Genomic DNA, 17444 nt, shown 5'->3' on the forward strand with positions numbered 1-17444 from the left:
ATTTGAATCTCCAGAGAAAGCGCGAGCATGGTTGGAAGAAAAGAAAGATCAACTCTTGCCGAAATAAAACAGGGGTTGCAAACTGGAATGTAAATGTAAAATTAAATGAGGAAGGAAGAATATAATAGGATATAACTTATAAGTGTGGGGTGGGGGGCTCACTGGGGTGCAAATAAATAAGATAGGTGTTTGTACGGGTGTGAGATGGAGGGAAGGGGGAGGGAGTGGGGGGAGGGAGGGAGGATGGAGGGGAAGAAGGGTAGCGGTAGAGGAATGGGTGACGGTCATTAAAAAAGCCTACAAGGGGGACCTAGAGAGGTGGGGGGGGGGAGGGGAGGAATGGGGGAGGAGGGTAAAGGTGGGTAAGGGTCATAACAGGAAAATACAAAAAGGGCACGATTGCACTTTAAAAAGAAAAAGAAGAATATCTTCTCCTCAAAGCCACACTGAATGCACTTGTAAATTATAGATAGTCATGGTAAATATGGATTTCACGTATAGTATATATGAGTTTTTTAAATTTGTAGTCACTAAAATAAAAAGATGGTGGTATGGGGGAAAAAGCCCCTCTTATTAACAGCGTTAAGTATTCTAGGTAATTGGGAATGGGGGGCGTTAGAGAGAGGACCCAGTGGTGGGGAGGTAGGTTCCCCCCCTTTTTTTTTCTTTTTTTTTTCTCTCTTTCTTTTTCTTCTCTTCTCTGCTCCTTTATTTTACAGTACTCTATCTCTCTCGCCTATTTGTGGCGGTAGATTACCCAACCCTTATTGCTGTTTCTTCCTTTAAATTAGACTTCCCGTTTATAAATACAAGTAATAAAGTATGGTCCTGAATATTAGCTCATGGAATGTTAGAGGATTGGGTTCCCCTGCTAAACGTGCAGCAGTAAATGAGGGTCTAAATACACTCAAAGTCGAAATTGCCTGCCTGCAGGAGACACACCTGACAAAAGATTCAAAAAATAACTTATGGAAAAAGAGATATCAACATCAGTTTCACTCCACATATACTTCCTATTCTAGAGGAGTTTCAATTTTGGTCGGTAGTGGGGTAACGTTCACCTGCAGGCAGTGCAAGATAGACAATGAGGGACGCTATGTGTTTTTGCACTGTGTAATGGAGAATCTGGAATGTATACTGATTAATTTATATATCCCGCCACCGTTTAAACTGGATATTCTGTGCATCCTGTTGGAATTCATAATAGATAAGACAGAATTGCCAGTTATAGTGGTTGGAGACTTTAATATGGTTCTAGATAATAAAATAGACAGACTCCCAGGGGGGAAACAGCGTCAGAAAAAACAGGAAAACCGGTTGAAACAATTCCTACAAGAAGCAGGGCTGCTTGACATGTGGAGAATAAGGAACCCGAGGGTACAGCAGTTTTCGTGCTATTCGAGCTCCAGTGCTTCACTGTCAAGGATAGACTTAGCTCTAGGTAATGGCCTAGCATCACAAGTAGTAAATAACATAATTTACCATCCTAGAGGGGTATCGGACCATTCCCCGCTTACAATCACGATAAATCCAGGCCATAAGAAAATAAATAGAATATGGAAGCTGAACCCAGTATGGTTGGAAGTAATAGAGAATAAGGAGGGGGTGATAGCAGAACTGAAAGAATTTATAAAGCTCAATTCGGGCACTACATCGAGAGGGGTGATGTGGGATGCACTGAAGGCATACTTAAGGGGTTTAATCATACAGAAGGTGTCCAAAATTAAAAAAACCTCCCGAGACTGGGAGGAGCGGTTTAAGAGGGAATTAATTGCAGCTGAACAGGAGTACATAAATGAACCCTCCCCGGAAAAACAGAAAGTGTGGGAAAATAAACAACAAAGGTACAAAGATATAATAACTAGGAAAGTAGAAAATAAAAGGGCATTCCAGAACCAAGTTATGTATGGGGAAGGGGAAAAAGTAGGGAAGATATTGGCCCGTATAGTTAGGTCCGGCTCCCCCCCATCCGTGGTCCCGGTCATTAAGACCCCGACAGGTGAGATAACATCTCAATTGGAAAAGATTACTGAGACGTTTAAAGAATATTACAACAGGTTATATAAATCCAGCGGGACCAGGGTTGAGGGGGAAATGGACAAATTTTTTCAAAACATAGAAACACCAACATTAGGGGAGGCGGAGGTTGAGGAACTAGAAAGACCAATCACTATAGAAGAGATTAAAATAGCAGTATCAGAAATGGCTAACTGTAAAGCTCCAGGTCCTGATGGTCTCCCAGTGGAGATCTATAAACAGTACGGGGAGGTATTGTTTCAAGAACTATTGGAGGTTTTCAACTGGGCAAAAGAGCAAGGGAGATTACCTACGTCAATGACCGAAGCTACAATAATAGTACTGCATAAAGAAGGGAAAGATCCCCTGGATCCTGGATCATATAGACCTATATCACTGCTTTGTGCAGATGTTAAGATTTTAGCAAAAATTCTAGCTACCAGAGTAAAGAAAGTGATTCATAAAATAGTCCACCCAGACCAGACGGGATTCATACCCCGCCGTACAACTAGCATGAATATAAGAAGAGTTTTTTTAAACCTGCAGATTCCCACGGAAAACAGAGGCTCGAGAGCAATGCTTCTGTTGGATGTGGTAAAAGCATTCGACAGCGTAGAATGGGAATATGTCTGGAGAGTACTAAAGGAATATGGTTTTGGATCCTCATTTATAAACTGGGTCAAAGTATTGTACAATGAACCAAATGCTAAAGTAAAAGTTAATAATGATTATTCGATTGGGTTTAGATTAGAGAGGGGATCAAGGCAGGGGTGTCCGTTGTCCCCCATGATTTTTGCCTTGGCCATGGAACCATTAGCCACAACAGTGAGGCAAGATAGGAAAATAGTGGGGTTCCAGAGAGAGGACGGCGAAGAGCGGATCGCACTGTATGCGGACGACGTCCTTTTATTCATGGGAGACACGGAGGAATCTCTGAATCAAGTAATGAACATTTTCTCAAGGTTCGAGAAAGTTTCGGGATTGTCCATAAATTGGGAGAAGTCAGTCTTACTACCACTGGATCCAGATAGTATAGACACCCTTTCAAATATTAACATCAACAGGTTGGGGAAAACAACACTAACAAAATACCTAGGTATTAAAATAACTAATGACCCAGAGAGCTACTTAGACAATAACCTAGCCCCACTATTAAAGAAATTTAAGGATAAGATTGGAATATGGAAGGACCTCCCGTTATCAGTAGCAGGGAGGTGCAATTTAATTAAAATGCTATGGCTCCCCCAGCTGCTGTACATAATGCAGAACTCCCCAATATGGATAAGCAGGAAATGGTTTGATAAAATAGAAACAATATTTAGAGCCCTTATATGGAAAGGAGGAACCGCTAGGATAAGATTGCAGACCCTACAATTATCCACGCGGGAAGGGGGGATGGCTGTTCCGCACCCACGTAGCTATTTCCTGGCTGCTCAGCTGCAGTATATAGGGGGAAACAGCAAGGAGAAGTTGATTATTATGGGAGCTCCCCATAAGACAGTGATAGAGACGTTGGAAGCAGACTCCTTTATATATAATACCCCTACGGTCAAATTAATAAAAAAAGCATGGAGAACTGTTAAAACTCTGTTGGGAATAAATGGTTGGATTAAACATACCCCCCTATGGAATAATAAGAATCTTCATGAACTAAAAGAAATAGGAACAATTAAAACATGGGAAAAGAATGGAATAGTGAAACTAGTTCAGCTCTACAACCAGGCTTTATTAAAACCCTTCGCTACGTTGAAAGTGGAATTTGGTATACCAGATAATTCATTATATAACTATATACAAATTAAACACGCCCTTAACTCGCAGTTTGGGGGACACGGCCCCTCCTGGAGTGAATCTGCTGTACTCCAGAAATTAGGAGACCGGGAAGGCCATGGGGGGACCATAGCTGAAATATACCCACATATCTGTAAAAATAGTATAGAGACCCCGGAAAAACTTAAAAGTAGAGGTAAATGGGAGAGGGAATTGGGAGAAATCTCAGATGGGCAATGGAGAGAGATATTAGCGGGAGGTCATCGGGTATCGATTTCCCCTGCCCAAAGGATATCACATCTAATGGTAATCCACAGGACGTATTACACCCCTAAAAGGTTATTTGAGTTTGGGAGGGGAACGGATGCCAACTGCCCTAGATGTCAGCAGGAAGGGGACTTGTTGCATATGTTATGGAAATGCCCGAAATTATTCCGGTACTGGTCAGAGATTCTAGAAACAATTAATAAAGTATTTTCCCTAAAACTTAAAATGGAACCGAAATTATGTATCCTGGGGGTAGGGGAGGATATGATCATTGGAACCTGCAAAACTACAATAGTTCAGAGGTGTCTATTCCAGGCAAGAAAACTTATAGCCCAAAGATGGCAGGCAAGAACCCCCCCACAAATAGAGGAGTGGTGTAAAACAGTGACCGAAACAATGTGGAAGGAAAAAACAGTATATATAAAAAGGAGGAATCTAAAAGCATTTAAAAAACTTTGGAGACCCTGGCTGGAGGAAATGGGATACATATTATAGTAAATAAAGAGATAACGCCCTCACGAAATAGGAAGGTTAATATGCACGGATGTAGAGGGGGGAGGGAGAGGGGGGGGGGGGGGGAGGGGGAGGGGGAGGGAGCAAAGGAAAGGGGTAAGGTAGACAAAATAACAAAGCACTTTATTCTTCTTTGATAGGGGTTTTTTATGTACACCCAAAGTGGAGGATTGAATTGTAATGTATCATTGTATTGATATTACGCACTGAGATGTATTTTTGTTTAAACATTAATAAAAATGATTGAATTTAAAAAAAAAGAAGCTTATGTCACACATCACCCACTCTTCTAACCACTTGAAGACAAAGCCCTTTCTGACACTTATTGTTTACATGAAAAAGTTTTTTTTTTTTGCAAAAAAATTACTTTGAACCCCCAAACATTATATATTTTTTTAAAGCAAATGCCCTACAGATTAAAATGGTGGGTGTTTCATTTTTTTTTTTCACACAGTAATTGCACAGCGATTTTTCAAACGCATTTTTTGGGGAAAAAACACACTTTTTTTAATTTTAATGCACTAAAACACGCTATATTGCCCAAATGTTTGATGAAATAAAAAAGATGATCTTAGGCCGAGTACATGGATACCAAACATGACATGCTTTAAAATTGCGCACAAACGTGCAGTGGCAACAAAATAAATACATGTTTAAAAGCCTTCAAAAGCCTTTACAGGTTACCACTTTAGATTTACAGAGGAGGTCTACTGGAAAAATTACTGCACTCGATCTGGCCTTCGCGGTGATACCTCACATGCATGGTGCAATTGCTGTTTATGTTTGACGACAGACCGCCGCTTGCGTTCGCCTTAGCGCGAGAGCAGGGGGCGACAGGGGTGTTTTTTTTTTTGTTTTTTTTTTTCTTTATTATTTTTTTGCTTTTTTAATCTTACTTTTAAACTGTTCCTTTCATATTTTTTTTTTTAATCATTTTTATTGTTATCTCGGGGAATGTAAATATCCCCTATGATAGCAATAGGTAGTGACAGGTACTCTTTTTTGAAAAAATTGTGGTCTATTAGACCCTAGATCTCTCCTCTGCCCTCAAAGCATCTGACCACACCAAGATCGGTGTGATAAAATGCTTCCCCAATTTCCCAATGGCGCTATTTACATCCGGCGAAATCTAAGTCATGAAATACTCGTAGCTTCCGGTTTTTTAGGCCATAGAGATGTTTGGAGCCACTCTGGTCTCTGATCAGCTCTATGGTCAGCTGGCTGAATCACCGGCTGCATTCTCAGGTTCCCTGTTGAGACAGGAGAGCCAGAGAAAAACACGGAAGACGGTGGGGGGGGGGGCATTCCCTCCCACGGCTTGTAAAAGCAGTCTAGAGGCTAATTAGCCGCTAGGATTGCTTTTACATGAAAGCCGACCGCTGGCTGAAAAGAATGATACCAAGATGATACCTAAACCTGCAGGCATCATTCTGGTATAACCACTCAAAGTCGTGAATGGCGTACCTGAAGACAAAAAAATGGTTAACAATGGTTAACAATAAAGCACAGTAAAGTGTAAATAATTACACACCTGAAAAACAAACATGATAAAACATAATAACAATAACAATAACAATAAAACATTGCAGAATAGAATACAGTAAAAAAGAGCAGAACAATAGAGAGAGAGAATAGAGAGAGAGAGAACAATAAAACAACAACTATTTTTTTTTATTTCATATTTTTTTTTTTTTTTTACACTTTTTTTGTAACTAACTTTTATAACGGTAACCGGTTCCAGGTTCGGGTCTCTCAAAATGCGATGGCATCTTGGGAGACCCTGTGAAAGTGTGCCTAGTCTGTGCAATGCTGTACCCTACGCTAATACTCAACTAGTGAATGGTAGCGTTCAAAACATTCACCAATGCAAGACCAGGATTGTCAGGACAGGAGGGACAATAATAGCGGGTGTCACGCCTATATCCGCGCTCTTACTGCAGACACAACATCTTTTTTGGGGGTTCGTTGGGTAGGGATACTCGGGAGGACATAAAAATGCCTCTCATGCAGCCGACTGCATTTGGTTGGGGATGTGAATGGGGGAAGTACGGGCGCTGCAGAAGCGGTGGGTTCCCAATTAGGATTGGCGAATGCAGCAGGAAGGGCACTATGGGCACGATGGGCCTGTGTTTGTCTTTTTGGTGGCAGCGGGACACTACTTGTGCTTGCCACCTCACCAGCTTCAACTGCACTTATGGGACTCGCCACGTCACCACGTGTTACTGCAGTGCTGGTTTGACTACGACCGGGGTGTACTAGGCCGCTGGCGCTTGCCAGTTCACCAAAACGCTACCAAAAAACGTTAGCGATCGCAGGGATCAGGCCTGACTCTGCGAACGCTGCAGTTATGCGTTTAGTGTTTTGTAAGTGTCAGTGATCGATTGATACTGCACTTGGGTGGGCTGGGCTGGGCCGGGCCGAGGGGCAAAACGCAGGTGCTAGCAGGTATCTGGGCTGATCCCGCTAACACTGCGTTTTTGGGAACCCTAAACTGCTGGTGACGCTAGTATAGATCTGATCGGATCAGATATTGATGCGATCAGATACTATACCACTAAGGGAGGTGTACGGTGCGTGCGTGGGTGTTAGCGGTACTGGCGCTAATCTGACGCTGCCTGGGGCTGGTGCTTGCCAGTTCACCAAAACGCTACAAAAAAAACTGTTAGCGATCGCAGGGATCAGGCCTGACTCTGCGAACGCTGCAGTTATGCGTTTAGTGTTTTGTAAGTGTCAGTGATCGATCGATACTGCACTTGGGTGGGCTGGGCTGGGCCGGGCGGAGGGGCAAAACGCAGGTGCTAGCAGGTATCTGGGCTGATTCCGCTAACACTGCGTTTTTGGGAACCCTAAACTGCTGGGGACGCTAGTATAGATCTGATCGGATCAGATATTGATCCGTTCAGATACTATACCACTAAGGGAGGCGTATGCTGCGTGCGTGGGTGTTAGCGGTACTGGCGCTAACCTGACGCCTGGGGCTGGTGCTTGCCAGTTCACCAAAATGCTACCAAAAAAACTGTTAGCGATCGCAGGGATCAGGCCTGACTCTGCGAACGCTGCAGTTATGCGTTTAGTGTTTTGTAAGTGACAGTGATCGATCGATACTGCACTTGGGTGGGCTGGGCGGAGGCACAAAACGCAGGTGCTAGCAGGTATCTGGGCTGATCCCGCTAACACTGCGTTTTTGGGAACCCTAAACTGCTGGGGACGCTAGTATAGATCTGATCGGATCAGATATTGATCCGTTCAGATACTATACCACTAAGGGAGGCGTATGCTGCATGCGTGGGTGTTAGCGGTACTGGCGCTAATCTGACGCTGCCTGGGGCGACGCATATCACCGCCGGGCGATCAGGGGGCTAAACCTTTATTCGGTAATAAACGGCGGGTGCCCTGACACTATAAAAAATAAACGAACTAACCAGCGTCATCCGTAACGGTTATACGGTGATCAGTGGTGAAAGGGTTAACTAGGGGGCAATCAAGGGGTTAAAACATTTATTAGGTAGTATATGGGGGTCCCTGACGCTATAAAACGCTGACGGCGAACCTAAATATTTACCTCACTAACTAGCGTCACCAGCGACACTAATACAGCGATCAGAAAAATGATCGCTTAGTGACACTGGTGACAGGGGGTGATCAAGGGGTTAAAACTTTATTAGGGGGGGTTAGGGGGGTACCCTAGACCTAAAGGGGGGTAATACTCACTGTCCCAACACTGTAAATGTCACAAACTGACACTATGCAGTAATCAGGAAAAAAAAAAAAAAAAAAAAAAAAAACTGCTGGTGTCAGTTTGTGACAGGGGGGGGGGGTGATTGGGGGGGGATCGGGGGGCGATCGGGGGGGGGATCGGGGTGTTTTGTGTGCCTGGCATGTTCTACTGTGTGTGTGTGTGTTGGTGCACTCACATAGATGTCTTCTCTCCTCGGGCCGGAACGGAAAATACCGAGCCGAGGGGAGATGACATCACTTCCTTTGCTGCTGTTTAGCATACAGCAGCAAAGGAGTGTTCTCATTGGCCGGCGGCGATCGCGAGGGGGGGGCCACGAACGGATGGTCTCCCCCTCATCACCGATCGCCGCTGGACAAAAGACGACTGCCTCGGGCACCGGGGGGGGGTCCGATTGGACCCCCCACCCGCGGAAGGCAAATCACGTACCCTGTACGTGATTTTGCCTGTCCGTGCCACTTTGCCGACGTACATCGGCGTGAGGCGGTCGTCAAGTGGTTAAAAGAGACAATAGTCTGCAACATATTAAAAGACAACAGAATAAAATGTACATAGATTCAAACCCACCATATCTATAGTACAGCACATCTTCAATGATTAAAGTTTACAACAAACTTCAATGTGTTCAACTTAACAGTTGTAAGTCATCTTCTTCATATCTAACATAAACACATATGAATAAATCAAACTTAAAATACAAAACATTATAAAAAAAAGATTTACAATGTATATATACACTATATTGTCAAAAGTATTGGGACATCTGCCTTTACACGCACATGAACTTTAATGGCATCCCAGTCTTGGTCTGTAGGGTTCAATGTTGAGTTGGCCCACCCCTTGCAGCTATAACATATAATTATAACTGATTTTAAATGAGAAGGCCTGGCTCGAAGTCCCCGCTCTAATTCATCCCAAAGGTGTTCTATCGGGTTGAGGTCACGCCAATCAAGTTCCTCTACACCAAACTCGCTCATCCATGTCTTTTTGGACCATAACAGCATCCAATATAGTACAAAGGATGCAATAAACTCCCCATAGAATGACCCAGCCAATCTCCTAATGGGAAATATAATAGTATAGTAAAAATAAGTGAAAAATGTCTATCCGACTATCAATAAGACTCCTCAAAAATTCTGTGCATATGGGTACTTGCACTGACCTTTAAAAGGTCTCAATCAAAAAGTATCAGAACAGGTGGCAGGTGATAGGTGGTATAGTGAAGCTGGAGGATTGTTTCAAATTTATTCATTCTAACCAATATAATTTATATTTTATCTATGTCTTTTGTTCAAAAGAAAATAAAGTTTTCGGACAAGTTGAGGTTACTCATGATGGCACTCTGGTTAGTAATTTGTACAGGAAACTAACTTATTCTCAATACCTTAGACTTCTTTGCAAATGCAATGGGGATGAAACCTTTAAACAAGAAGACCACAATTTTTAAAAATACGCTTGCTAGAAAGGGGCTATTAAAAAACTTGTCTACGGAAGGCCTACAATAAAGCTTTAACTAGATCGCATACTGAACTACTATTTGGTCAGAAGTGTAAACCTGTGGATAAACAGCCACTCAGGATAATTACTTTGTTTAATGACCAGCATTAAGGAATTAGAAATAACATCAACAAATATTGGCATTTGTTGTCTGATCCCAAAATTTTGAGGATAATTCTTCCGACACCACTGATTACCAATTGATGGGCTCCATTTTTAAAGAACAAATTAGCTTCTAGTGTATTTAAAGTGGGGTTCCACTAAAATTTTTAACTTAATCTTACCCCCTTCAGTTAATTGCATAGATGTTCAAATGCAGCACGAAATTTTTTTTTATCGCTGTAATTGCCTTTTATATTGTACTTCATTGTGGCACTTCCTGTCTCTCCTCCCATGGGAGTAGGCGTGTTTATTGCCTTTCCCCGGCGCCGCACTGTCTCCTGGGAGCTTAGTGTCAGGCTTCCCAAGATTCAGTGCGGGAACAATGATCGTGCTTGTGAACAAGCTGTGAATGAACAGAATTCACCGCATCCAGGAAATCAATGCTTGTGGGCTTCACATGCCCACAAGCAAGATGGAAACAGCCAGCATCACATTTTTAAAGTTATTCTTCAGTACGAAAACAGACGGGGGTGGAAATACTACACCCAAACTGTGAGTATTATTTTGGGATTAGCAAAGTGTCTCAATGACCTAAAAAAAAAAAAAAAAAAAAAAAGTTGCCGGACTCCCTATTTAAAAACAAAGGGTGTTCAATTACCCATCGAGTCAAAGGTACCCTCCCTTGGGGGGGTTGTAGCTATTGCCAGTATATTTGCTCCCAAAAAAATCTGTGTTTACCCAATGGATGCATATTTACCCTGCGGCATTTTGCAAATTGCCAGACTCAAGCGGTAGTATACATTATGCTGTGCTCTTGCAAGGCCTTTTACATTGGGAAAACAAAAAGAGAATTCTGGCGCAGAGTAATTTTTCTTATTTTTTCATTTTTCTTCTTTCCTTTCTATTCTGATCCTCTATGCTTTAATAGATGGCTATGCAGTATATACAATTGGCATGTTTTGGTATTGCTCTTATGGATTGTAATGGGATGGATGCTTTTTGCTTTAAGAGGGAGTTTTCTGATTGTTTAATTGGCAGGTGTGGCCCGAGTTTTTACATCTCAGGAGGGAGTGGGGGAAGCTTTTGTCCTCCGTTACATAGGCACTTATTTTCTATCCTTTTGCAGCCTGTGTAAAAACCGCAATCAATTGTGGTTTTCTTTTGGAGGAATCCAATATATGCTGGGAATTTGCCCTAGTCCAATATGGCCAATACCAGCCTTTTCCTGAGTGCCAGAAGTGACGTTATTGTTGCACTGGAAGTGATGTCAGGCATGGGCGGAAGTGCCTGGCTGGGACCCTGGACAAATTAGACCCTGGACAAACATTTTCTTTCCCCAACCCCCATGCAATATTGCTCTCCACCCCAACATCCCAAAAACTGGTCCAAACGCACTGATTGGTTGCTAGATGTTACTGCACATCCTTACCGCTCACTGATTTGGTTGCTAGAGGTTACTGCACATTATTATTGCTCAGTGATTGGTTGCTATAGGTTAACGTACATCAATACCACTCACTGGTTGCTAGAGGTTACTACACATCATTACTGCTAACTGATTGGTTGCTATAGGTTACTGTGCATCATTTATTGCCCACTGGTTGGTTGCTAGAGGTTACTGCACATTATTATAATATTATTTTATCAATTTCTATGCTTTTATCATCTATTTATTTACAACACATGCCTGCAGAGAAACTATATGTACCATACTTACGCACCAAAAATATGTCAGACACAAAACAGGTACCAAACTTACACACCAGAAACATGTCCACAGTTTACAGACTTGGCCATAACGTTCAATGCCAGGCTGCAGCTAACAAAGCCAGCAGAATGCAGTAAAGAGGGCATACATTCCAGAGGTAAATCAGTTATTCTACCCCTTTAAGCACTTCAGCCCTGGAAGGATTTGCCCCCTTCCTGGCCAGGCCATTTTTTGCGATACGGCACTGCGTCGCTTTAACTGACAATTGCGCAGTCGTGCGACGTTGTACCCAAACAAAATTTATGTCCTTTTTCCCCCACAAATAGAGCTTTCTTTTTGTAATGGTATTGAACCCATGACTTTCTGTTCATTGTCTCTTGTATTGCCAAAGGTTCCTGTTTTAAAGTTGCAGTGTTCCAAGACTGACCCCGGCTTCTGACCCTGGCTCTGTTCATCATTTACTCTGACTTCTGGAATCCCTGACTACAGCTTCACCTCGACAATCTTTTGGTTAATTACTGTCAAGCCCCCGTGCACAGATTCACAGCCCTGGTAGCTTTTTACCTTGTTACCGTGGGCTGTGTGTATTTGCAAGGATGAGCATACATCTCTGCACTATGGACTCCAACCAAGGTAAGCCCTTACATAATGAACTGACCCTCATGGAGTCCGCAGAGATGTTCAAGATGCTCACCACCCTTGCTCAGCAAGTCTCCAGCCTGGGCCAGACTGTCTCGGGCAAGCAGCAAGAAGTCCTGTTTAAAACTACAGCACGCCCAGCACTGAAACCAGCATGTCCTAAACCATTTGTTGTGATGCCTGAGAAGTTTGATAGTAACCGTGCATCCTTCTTGTGTTTTAGGATGGATTGCGAGCTGTTTGCCCTTAAGCCTAGGTCATATGCCACTGATTTATATAAAGGTTCGTGCTACTATCAATCTGCTCATTGGGCAAATCAAAACATGGGCTCATCAGCTACTACAGGAAAGGAGTCCAGTCTTGGACAACTGGGAAGCATTCATGTTTGCTCTGGACTCTCACATTAGTTTCAAAGAAAACCAGGGTTCCCAAGTATGCTCCTAGTTCACGTGGCCTACGGGTACCCAGGGACAGGAATACCCTATACAAATATGACTCCAAGCCTTTCCAGTACGTGCCAAGCCATGAAGCTTTAAATCCACAAAGTCTAGACGCTCCTGAGGATACACACACACCTACCCTGAAAGATGTGGAACCCATGGAGATCGGGTCAAGCCCCCGTGCACAGATTCACAGCCCAGGTAGCTTTTTACCTTGTTACCGTGGGCTGTGTGTATTTGCTAGGGTGGGCATACATCTCTGCACTATGGACTCCAACCAAGGTAAGCCCTTACACTTTTGGTGGTATTTGATCACCTCTGTGGTTTTTATTTTTTGCGCTATAAACAAAAAAAGCAACAATTTTGAAAAAAAAAACAATATTTTGTACTTTTTGCTATAATAAATATCCAAAAAAAAAAGTCTTCATCAGTTTCGGCCGATGTATTCTTCTACATAAGCATATATTATTTGGTTTGCACAAAAGTTATAGCGTCTACAAAATAGAGGATAGATTTATGGCATTTTTATTATTATTATTTTTTTTTACTAGTAATGGCGGTGATCTGCAATTTTTATCAGGACTGCAACATTGCGGACGGACACTTTTGACACTTCTGACACTCTTTTGGGACCAGTGACATTTATACAGCGATCAGAGCTAAAAATAGCCACTGATTACTGTATAAATGTCACTGGCAGGGAAGGCATAGACACTAGGGGGCGATTGAGGGGTTAACTGTGTTCCATATGGGTGTTTCTAACTGTGGGGGGAGTGTGGCTGACTAGAGGAGGAGACAGATTGTTGTTCCTATTTAGTGGGAACACACGATCTGTCTCCTCTCCCCTGACAAAACCGGGATTTATGTGTTTACACACACAGATCCCGGTTCTTGCTCGGTCATTGCGTGCGCCGGGCAGGCGCATCGGCTTTGGGGATACGTTGCAGGCGTTTAGTTTTGGTCACCAGTCCTGAGGAACAACTACTTGAGTTAGAAAGAGTTTAGTGAAGGGCAACAAAACAAATAAGGGTGATGGAGGATCTCAGCTATGAGGAAACTGTGATAAACTCTTTACTCGAAGGCACTACCTAAACATGGAAGAGATCAAAACTCACCTGGGTGTGGCACCCTTTTTTTTTTTTTATATTTTTTTTTTTTACGAGGTTGGTCTTTATTGAGAAGACATCAATAGTCATATATTAAGCTCATATAAGCAACAGGAATATATAGAGTACAATACCAAAATTAAAATAATAAAAGGAGAGATCAAAATCACATGTTAAAGAGTAAGCTATACAGGTTGGTACATTCAGCACTATACATAACTGTCCACATGTTCATATTCTATAACGTTAGGTTACAGTATTATCTCTTATCCGGGGGGGGGGGGGGGGACCATACCAGCTTATATTCTTGTCACCCTACCCTGGGGCGGTGCCTTACTCGTTATATGGTGGGGGTATTAGAACTGTTCAGTCCAGGGTAACCATATCCGATTGAACTTCTGTGGGCAGCCTCTGCTAGTGTATGTCATCTTATATAGGGGCAGTACAGCATTGACAGTGGCGTCCCATACCTCCACCTTTGGGGGGGACGGTGAGGCCCACGTCTTAAGGATTTCTTGGCATAGAACAATAGCAGTGAAATAAGTATTTTTGTATACCGAGGTCTCTGATCATCCTACTGGATGCCCAGTAGAGCCAGTTCCGGTGAAACCGGTAATGTTAATTGCAAGCGGATATTAATGCTTTCAAAAATCGCTGCCCAAAACTTCTTAATAAGGGGGCAAGACCAGAACATCTGCATGTAGGTGCTATCAGGGGACTGACATCTGGGACAGTTCGGTGACCTATCAGAGTAAATCTGGTGCAGTCTCTGTGGCGTGTAGTAAACACGATGCATAAACTTAGTTTGCAGCAACTTATCTCTAGAAGATATCACCAACCTAGACCCGTCCTCAAAGCACTCCTCCCATGTCTCCCTGTCCAGGCTGGGAATATCAGCCTGCCACTTGGCCCAGAGGGTGCTCATTTTAGGGGAATCAATTTCTAGTAGGGCAAGATATAGGGTAGAAAGGGTCTTCTTGAGGGTTTCTTGTGCCAGAATTTCCTCAATGGGATCAGTTTTTAAACTTATAGGATAGGGGAATTGAGCCCTAGCAGCATGTCGCAGCTGGTAATATCTAAATACCATCCTCCCCGGGAGTCCATATTTCTCAGCTAAAGCCTGAAAGGGAAGGAGTGTCCCTGAGTGGATAATATCTTGAAGGACCTTAATCCCAAATCGGGCCCATAACTGTGGGTCCGGTATTGTCCTGAAATGAGGGAGGGAAGGGTTCCCCCACAGTGGAGAAAAGGGGGAGTGCTGGCGGGGGCACAGGAATCGTTTCCTGGCCACTGTCCACACTTTGAGTGTTGCTTTGGTGGGGCCCGGAAGTGAGGGGTATGCAGAAGGACCTCTGTACACCAAATTACCCAGCTCTGTAAGAGAGCCCAAAATAGCGGCTTCCAAACATGTACGGCCACCCAATAATAAACCAATAGGTTAGGTAGTGCAAGACCCCCACAATGAACTGGAAGCTGTAGAGTTGACCTAGCTAATCTGGGGGAAGACCCTTTCCATATAAACGAGCCAATGCGCACATCCAATTCTTTAAACAAGGACCCAGGCAGCCATACTGGGCAGTTTTGAAATACATAATTGAGTCTGGGTAGATACAGCATTTTCAAAATGTTAATACGGCCAAACAAGTGGTAATTCCTTCCATTTAGTGCAATGCTCTTTTAACCTTGTGATAATGGGTTGATTGAGGCGAAAAAGGCCTGAAGGTCCCTAGTTACTATAATTCCAAGGTACTTAAATTCCTAAACCCACAGCAGTGGAGTTGATGGCATCACTGCCTGGGTCTGAGAATCCATTGGGAAAATGACCGATTTAGACCAATTAATTTTCACCCCAGAAAACCTCCCGAACTTATCAAAGATCTTCAGTGCTGCTTGCAATGAGGCCTCGGTATCCTGCAGATACAGCAATGCGTCATCCGCATATAAAGAAATTTTCTCCTCCAGAGGGCCAACTCTAAGCCCCCGCACCTCGCGTGATTCCTTTATCAGGATAGCTAACGGTTCAACAGCCAGCGCAAATAAACTAGGCGACAACGAGCACCCTTGCCTCGTGCCCCTCTGGAGGAGAAAATAGTCAGAAAGGGTGTCATTTGTACGGATCCTAGCCCTGGGGGATTTATAAAGTAATTCTAGCCAAGTGAGAAATCTAGGGCCGAACCCAAAACGCTTCAATATCTCCCACAGGTATCCCCATTCAATGGAGTCAAAAGCTTTCTCCGCGTCTAGGGAAGCTATGACTCTAGTACCTCCATTGTCGTGGGTCGTATCAAGGTTAAGAAAAAGTCTGCGTAAATTGATATCGGTACCTTTCCCCGGCATGAACACTGTCTGATCCTGATGAACCAGATCTTCAATCACCGTGGCTAATCGAAGAGCCAGGATTTTAGCCAGTAACTTGGCATCTGCGTTTATTAGAGATATGGGCCTGTAGGAGGCACATTCTTCAGGGTCCTTTCCAGTTTTAGGCACCAATACCACCACCACCTCGGACATGGAGTCTGGGAGGGAGCCATGAGTATAGAACTGCGAGAGGAGAGAGGTCAGTCTAGAGGCCAGCAGTTCCTGATACAGTGAGTAAAACTCTATGGGTATACCATCCGGACCCGGAGCTTTTCCTGCCTGCATACAGCCCATGGCCTTCTGAATCTCCACCAGTGTTATATCCTCCTCCAGAGCTTTACTTTGTTCTGTTTCAAGTGTAGGTAAGGGTATGAGGTCTAAGTATTCAGACAGGTCAGTTTCTGTGTAATCTACCCTAGAAGAGTACAGCTCCTGGTAAAACTGTAGAAATCTGTTGCTAATTGTCTCAGGGGTGGTCAGGAGTGAGCCATCCGCGTCCCGCAACCTTACCTATATGAGTCGTTGCATATTGCCCTTTGGCCAACCAGGCTAGAAGTCTACCATTTTTGTCCCCGTACTCAAACACCCTCTGGGTGCAGGCTAGCATAGACTTCTTAGTGAGGTCTACTCGCAGCAGCGACAGTTCCCTCATGGTGTATTGCCAGGAAATGTAGTTGTCTGAGGTCAGGGGATTGACATACAATTGTTCCTTTTCCCGGGCCTGTTCTTCTAATTGCCCAAGAGACTGCACAGATGCCCTTTTTCTATTAGCAATTTTCCGAATATATTCCCCTCTCAGCCAGGCCTTAAAGGCATCCCACGTTATTAAAGGTCCAGAGGAGTCTGCATTACTCAGCCAGAAGTGGCACCCTTTTATTAAATGAATATACCTAGCAAGGCCTAAATAAAAAGGTATGTAAAAAAAAAAACAAAGCCCCACACCACTACTAAAAGGTCCAGATAAAACTTTTTCCAATAAAATCAGGGGGACAATCCAAAAAGTAACCAACAAAAGTTATACTTGGGCTGCTTAGTAGTGTTGTGGAGCTTCAATTTCCATTTTTTTTTTTTCCACAAGAAAATTTTTTATTGGATATATTACAAGTAGCATATACAAGAGTGAGAAACAAAAACATTTGCCATACAGTAATTTTACAGTGTATAACATATTGAGACTATTAGCGTTATTTATTATTTATAGGATACGTCATAGAGAAAGAAGTTAGTGGGAAACGAACAGGAACAGAATACGTGTCCCACAATTGGCATAAGCGGGCGGAGGGTCTTGTTTC

This window comes from Aquarana catesbeiana, linkage group LG04 (assembly GCF_042186555.1).
Source record: "Aquarana catesbeiana isolate 2022-GZ linkage group LG04, ASM4218655v1, whole genome shotgun sequence".
In the NCBI taxonomy this organism is placed as follows: Eukaryota; Metazoa; Chordata; class Amphibia; order Anura; family Ranidae; genus Aquarana; species Aquarana catesbeiana.